Consider the following 7,361-nt stretch of genomic DNA (forward strand, 5'->3'; position numbering starts at 1 on the left):
CCCTCTGAGAGTTTGTCTTAAGCATAAACTCTCACAACTTACTTATAAGTATAACTACTGAGTATAACAAGTTCCAATAAACAATTCTATGATATAAAAATGCTAACAAAATATAAGAATTAAAGGCATATAAAAGATTATATGTGATTGTTTCCATTCTTCTAAGTCTTAGGAAGATTCTCTCCATCTTTCCACTGGTCCCATTTTCACATATGGATCTACAGCAGGATCTGTAAGTCCTTCCATAGGGTAGGAACCAAGTTGATTAAGAAAATGTTCTATCAAAGCTAGTTCCTTTTCAACTTGAATCTCCTTTACTGCTCTTATTTATAGATGTTTCAGCATAGGGATTGCACAAGGAATAAAAGCTAGGCCGGCCACAGCCATATTAATTCACCCGGATCCAGGCAACCAAGAAAACCACATGTCAGTTGTTTATAACCTCTGACCTATCTTGGAAGCCCTATCCTGCAATTCCTTGGCAATTTCTCTGACCACACCTGATTTGTTACATGTTCCTGTCCAGTTTGTTGGTAAACACAAATATGCATCCTTTCCACATAAGAAGATCTATGGAAAAGGCATGCACTCAGTAGTTCCTTGCATTAGTTCAGACCCCTAAGTCCCTGCCACAAACATTTCTGCCAGTGGTTGCAATGGGACTTCCAGTGAGAGGTCCTTCTGTTTATCTCTGAGAATTGGTCCTTCAAAAAACATATCGAGAGGTAGTATTTCCAGGTGGAAAAAGGATACACAAATCTAATTTGGACTTCAAGTTGAACCAGAGTGGAAATTCTGAAGGTTGAAATGGTCTTGGACAGATTCCATCCACCCCACTTTCCCTTCTTAAAGTTTATTTCTGGTAGCCTTTGTTCTAACCCAGAGTTGTGGTTTGACAGGAACAGCATGATAAGATGTAGAGCTAGCAGATAAACATAAGCAGCATTTCTGACCTAGGGTAGGGTTATACTGATTAACAAGATCTTGACTTAATTCCAGAATCCGTGATATATAATCTCCTCTATGTAATTGTTGTAGAGGCCCATTTTCCTTATCTACTCCCCCCTCAGCTGGGTATGTCAAGATAGGAACCTTAGGTGGTGGAGTTGTCTTAGGTCTAAGGTAACGACCTCGTGCATATACAATGCGTTTGTGGCGTGAGTGAACTTGACCTAAAGTGTAGTCATCTAGGGAATCAATGTTCCCTACATGGTTACTTGTGAATGCAAGAGCAAATAATGTCCAAAGCCATAAGCAAAACATAATCACTGTGGTGTGTAGCTCACAACGTCAGGGTCAGGGAGAGAGTTAGTGGTGCATGTGGTTTTGGGAAACAGGAGTAGCAATAAAAATCCTAGGTCTACCACAAAAACGTTCCTTATATATGTAAAACAAAATTACTAGTAAGATTAGAAAAACAAATACCCACAAGACGTACTTCCAAACTTCTAATAACATTAGCATGTGTAAGAAAGTGTTATATTAAAGCTAATAATATGTATATGTACAATGTGAAGGCAGTTGTCCTCTTTACAAATCTTCCGCCGTGCGTAGAGAATCAGCTTCCGGAGTGATTCAGCAAGGCTGATGATCACCTGGTATCAGTCTCATCCAGTGGATCCAGGATTGTCCTCCTAAGATCTTAAAAACACAATTACAAAACCAATACATCTGGGCGAGTGCGCAAAGGAATCTGAGCAGTTGTAGTCCTTTTCAGTTGGGAAACAGCATAGGCAACCACTGAATCCTAAGAAAGAAAAAAATACAAAAATAGTCCAGATGATGAAGAATGCTATTCCCACTGGTGGCTGGATCCTTTGGATCATCAACTTCAATGGATTTCCTTGATGAGATTGAGCCCGTTCACTTGGGGTCTAACTTCCGTCCAATTTGGATTAACATCCAATCATCGTGGTGGAATTTGTGGACTGGAAACTTCAAAGGTGGTGTTAGGGCTAATAGTCCTTGTTTCCTAAAAACTTCAAAATATCTGGACAGGTTATACACATATTGTTTCAATACTTTGTCTCTGGTTTCCACGGAATTAATGCATATGCTTCCTGTAGTGAAAATTACTCCAAACAACAGTTCATATGATGATAATCTGTCTAGGTTGGGTAAAACTCTTGACACCACTGTTGCTGTAGCATTACTGCAGATAAAAGCTGCAACCCACATTTGTTTATAATTGATGTTACTAAAGGATATATCCCAATACAATCATAGCTTAGTTTAAAAGTTCATGTACAATAGCTTGAAGTCCCCAATGACTCCACCTATATTTTGCCAAATGATGTCCAGAGACTAAGGGTTACAATGCATTAAGCAATAGCTGTCATAAAGTCAGTTTATTGCCCCCCACAAACTGGGTCCTCAATTCACCTACCTTAGAAAGGATGGAAGGCTGAGTCAACCTTGAGCCTGGTGAGATTCGAATTTACAGTAATTGCAGACAGCTGGTGTTAAATTACAATGCATTTATCCACTGAGCTATCCAGGCTCCCTGTCCATAGAGCTTAATTTAATGAATACAATTCAAAGGTTTGAGCAGACCAATTTTGAGGCAATTTGTCTCCAGGGGGTGTCCTTCCAAATCAGGTCTTGTTTTTGTATGAAGACCAATTATTTCAACACCATAAAGTTCTCATCCAAGGTGATCCATTGATCTGGTGTTGGTTAAGAACTGTGCTTGATTCAAATTGAGAACTGCAGGTAAAATCAAATCTGTGTTGCATTAAAATTGTTTTATTTTTGTTTAGAATTTTGAATCAGATAACCACCACTGAAGGATAGTTCTGACTTGATGTGGGGTGTTTACAATGAGGGCTCCCCCAAAGGTCAATTTCCTACTTTCTGAGCCAACACCCCTCGTGCAATTCAATTTGTGTGTGTGTGTGTGTGTCTACAAAGAGACCGAATGGCTTTTCCAAATTTGGCAAACCCAATACAGGAGCCCTGGTTAAAGCCTGGTTCAAATTTTCAAGGCTTCCTCTTTCATGTCCCTCCCATTTCAAACTCCAAGGTCCAGATTCAATTAATTTTGCATAGAATTGTCTTAATTCTTGCTTGTTTACAGATGGAGGCGGAGACGCTACCCCTCCTTTCTATCAGGAGTGATTTTTATTTACTACTCCTGTTGGGGGAAAAAAAGTCTTTCCCTTTAAAGATTGCTGAAAGGCAGAGCTTTCCCCGTCCTGAATTCAAAACTCCTGGAATCAGTTTTATTGTTCCTAGTAAGGCAAGCAAGAAACAAACACATCTTTTATTCTTCCTTTTGTTGTGGAAATAAGGTGGCGTCTCAGTTTCTTAATGGCCCATTGGTAAAGGTGGGGGCTGAACTCTGCCTGAGTTTCTGCCTATTTTCTTTAGGGGAATTTTCTTGTGCTTTTAATATTGAGCTTCTCAAATCTTCCAATACTCCCTTCACTGATTAAGTGTATTCAAATGCTTTGTTCACTTAATCTGATCTCTGTCAACGAAAAAACACCACTTCTCTTTTCTTTGGATCGGGCAATCTTTAACGCTGTCTTCCCTGCCCAGATCACCACTTCTTCCCATTATCACTTAGTTCCACTCTCACATTCCTTTCTTCCTTCCCCGTCCAAAGGTTATACAACATCCATAACCTTCCAAAAACAAATCACATACCTTCTCCTTTCCATCAATTCTACTTTCTCTAACTCCTTCTTTATTATAACATTCAATTCCTCCTACCACTGCCATCCTGATTTCCAAGCCAGCACAAGTCTGTGTAGACAAACTTAAAGGCAACTTTCTGACTTCCCTTAAAACTTCCTCTCTTCCTTCAACTACCGTATATCCCTCTATAAACAAATGAGCTCCTCAGCACCAATTATCTAATCTCCCCGCAAACTGAAGTGAACAAAAACAAGCATACTCTCGAGGCAGAATCCAACATTTTAGACAAAAATGCCACTGAATCTCTCCCACCACACATCGCAATTTCCAACTCATCTCTGTGACAATTCCCAAAAAGGGCAGTAACTTGTGCTACTAGCAAACAAACAAATAAACAACAAACAAACATACAAACGAACAAACGTGCCATCTGTTAAGGATGCAGAATGCACGCAGACATAAAAACATTTAAGAAAGACAGCTTCAAAAATAAAACAATAGTAAAATGCAAGTCAGATTAAAAAAATCTTTCAAAATAATTTCTTTGAAATAGAATAAAAATAAGAATAAAAATAATTTTATTTCTATACCACCCTTCTCCCGAAGGACTCAAGGCAGTGTACAGCCTATTTTGTTTAAAAAAAAAAACAAGGCAAACACCAATTTAAAATAATTAAAAATATTAAATGGATTCGGCTCAATTTAAAACCTCAGAAATTTAAAACATCCGATTTAAAATTATGTTGCTAACCCAGCCTGGCGAAACAACAGGATTCTGAGTACAGGTTTAATGAAGCGTTTTTAAACCTCCAAAAATTTCCAGAAAAAATAAAATCAAAATTGTATTCAGAGCAGAAAAGTTTTCATATGCAAATTAAAGAGACCTAGCAGCAACAGCATTAGCCGATCACCCACTTCCCCCTCCTTTCTCTGCTCAGCAGAGAGACATGCTGTCCGCAGCCCACCCTTTTCCTGCTTCTTTCTTCCAAAGGAAGGGGGGGGGGGAATACAGGGAAAAAAATATTTAAAGTACATAGAATTCTCATCTTCCTTTCGCCTCTCCTTTCAACAACACAACCCTCTGCATTTCTTTCTAATTTCTCACATTCTCAACACACCTGCATTCACATTTGCACTGCAATCAACTTCTTGTTTAAACCAATTTCACATACAAAAAATCCCACTTCATGCAAACCAACCATTACAATAATCTCAAATATCTCTCACAGCCTCAAGCACAAATCATCTCACTTTGCTGGCAGCCACACATATCACAATCAATTAAATTCCATTCAAATTTACACACTATCATTATATATATACATATATATTTAACAGAAATCACACCAAATTGATCAAATCATATCTGTTTTCCCATTTAGACAGGCTTCACCTTTTTAACTGCCTGCTAAACCCCGGGAGGGAAGAACAGTAAACTCTGGCTGTTTAAGAATGTCAGTTTATCAGAAAATTTATAACACTGCAATTAGTTCTTCTCTTTCCACACATAAGATTACACACAATACTTAGTACTTAATTTCAATACTTAAATACTTAATTCCAGAGACTTCAGCACGCCAACTGGTCTCCTAAGAGGTTGATCAAACCCCACTCTTCCACCCCTTTAAAGGGTAGGTACCTCTAAACAGAGAGACTTTAACTCTCTGATTTATACTTACCTGTTTTCTTTCTTTCTTTCTTTCTTTCTTTCTCTTTTTTTTTTATGTATTTATGTTGAGTCTGTGTCTGATCAACCTTCAAGGATTCTTGACTGGCCTGTCTTTGTCAGCGGGTTTACGGCACCTCCTCACTGAATCTCCATGGACTTCAAAGGAGTCCTAATGGCCGGCCAGTGGATTTTCCTTGGGGAGGCGTCGATTCCCGCTGAGGCAGGCTGTCTGGTAGAACAAAAGTTCTCTGCCTTGTAGTCCCATCTGGGGTGCCATAAATGTTGTGGATTTAATAAGACAAACACAACTTTTGGGTTAATCAGAGACAGATTTTATATATTGCGCAATAGGTTCAAGGCTCTGTACATGAAGCGTTGAACAAAGACAGGAATTAGGTACAATGGTTTTATACCCTTCTAGACAAAGGATTCTTTGAAGTCAGCAGTTCATATGGTCCTATACATTTACCAATTTTAATTGACATTTCCTTTGCAAAACAGTCATAATTCTTTTTGTAGATTACTGAAGCATATCTTTTATCTTTTGTTGAAACAACAAAGTGGACATCTCTGTCACTTTAACCTCAAGGTGTAAATCACGTAGACTGTTCTTATCTGTGACAACTGAGAGACCTTGAAGTAAGCATCCTGGCAAAGAATGTCCTTGCCTGTGTTCTGAATATAATTGCAAGCAATTTCTCTCTTACAATATTAAGAACAAAGAGGGCCCTTCAGTGACTATCTAACTGGACCCGTGTTTTTTATTTATTTTATTTTATTTGTTACCTGTCCCACCATAACTTCTTTTTATATATAACTTTTTATTAAAGTTTTTTTTAAAAAAAATTAAAAAGTAATGAAAGAAAAATAAAAGAAATTAAAGAGAAAGGCAAAAATGTAAAAAGGGGGAGGGGAAAGAAAAATAGAAGAGAAAAGAAAAAAAAAACAGAACAAAGGATTTATAAAGAAGACCTGATCTTCTTTATAGCAGTCCTTGACTTACAACAGTTCATTTAGCGACCGTTCAAAGTTACAACAACACTGAAAAAAGTGACTTATGACCATTTTCACACTTACAACCCTTGCAGCTTGTGATCAACATTCAGATGCTTGGCAATTGACTCACATTTATGACGGTGACAGTATCTGGGATCATGTGTGTTCACCTTTTGGGACCTTCTGACAAGCAAACTCAAGGGGGGAACCCCTTAACAACTGTGTTACTAACTTAACAACTGTGGGGCTGTAAGATTTTAGGAGCAGAGCAAACCAAGGGAAAAACACCTGACTAGGTGGCTCAGCAGGGGTGAAATCTACTTACCTTCCCTACCGGTTAGTAAGTGTGTGCTCTGTGCGTGCACAATCGCTCCGCTTGTGCACACGCATCACATGCAATTTTGGACCCTCTGCACATGTGCAAAGCCTCCTGCGCATGCACAGAGGGTAAAAAACAGGTTACTTCCTGGTTTAAAACAGGAAGTAATGACATTCAGGTGGGTGGGCGGAGCCTCACGCTGCCGCTGCTACTGGTTCTCTGAGCCACCCACCACCGCTGCTACCGGTTCGGTTGAACCGATCCAAACTGGTAGCATTTCACCCCTGTGGCTCAGTGGCTAAAACACTGAGCTTGTCGATCAGAAAGGTCGGCAGTTCGGCGGTTCGAATCCCTAGTTCAGGTATCCTGCTTGAGCAGGGGGTTGGACTAAATGACCTCCAAGGTCCCTTCCAACTCTGTTACTGTTAACTGTTAACCTTTCTGGAGATGCAATCATGTAGACAGTCTACATTTCACTTTTGATCCCTGGGAATCTCTATTGAAATGAGCAGGAAGCAAGTAATGACAAAAAAAAAAAAAAAAAACCTTTCCCTGCCCAGGAAACGGCTGCAAGTTTTTCCAGGCAATTGTGCGCTGGAAAAATAAATGAATAATGAGTGAATAAATAGGTCCAAGTCAGTTTTCCCAGCTTCTCCACCTTCTTTGCCAGCCAAGAGATAAAAATAGAGGGAAAAAATAGAGAGCAACAGTTCAGGTGACCATGAAAAAAACTTCCCA

This window comes from Pituophis catenifer, unplaced genomic scaffold, assembly GCF_029215685.1.
Source record: "Pituophis catenifer annectens isolate HBS135680 unplaced genomic scaffold, rPitCat1.0.hap2 SCAF_5, whole genome shotgun sequence".
NCBI lineage: Eukaryota > Metazoa > Chordata > Lepidosauria > Squamata > Colubridae > Pituophis > Pituophis catenifer.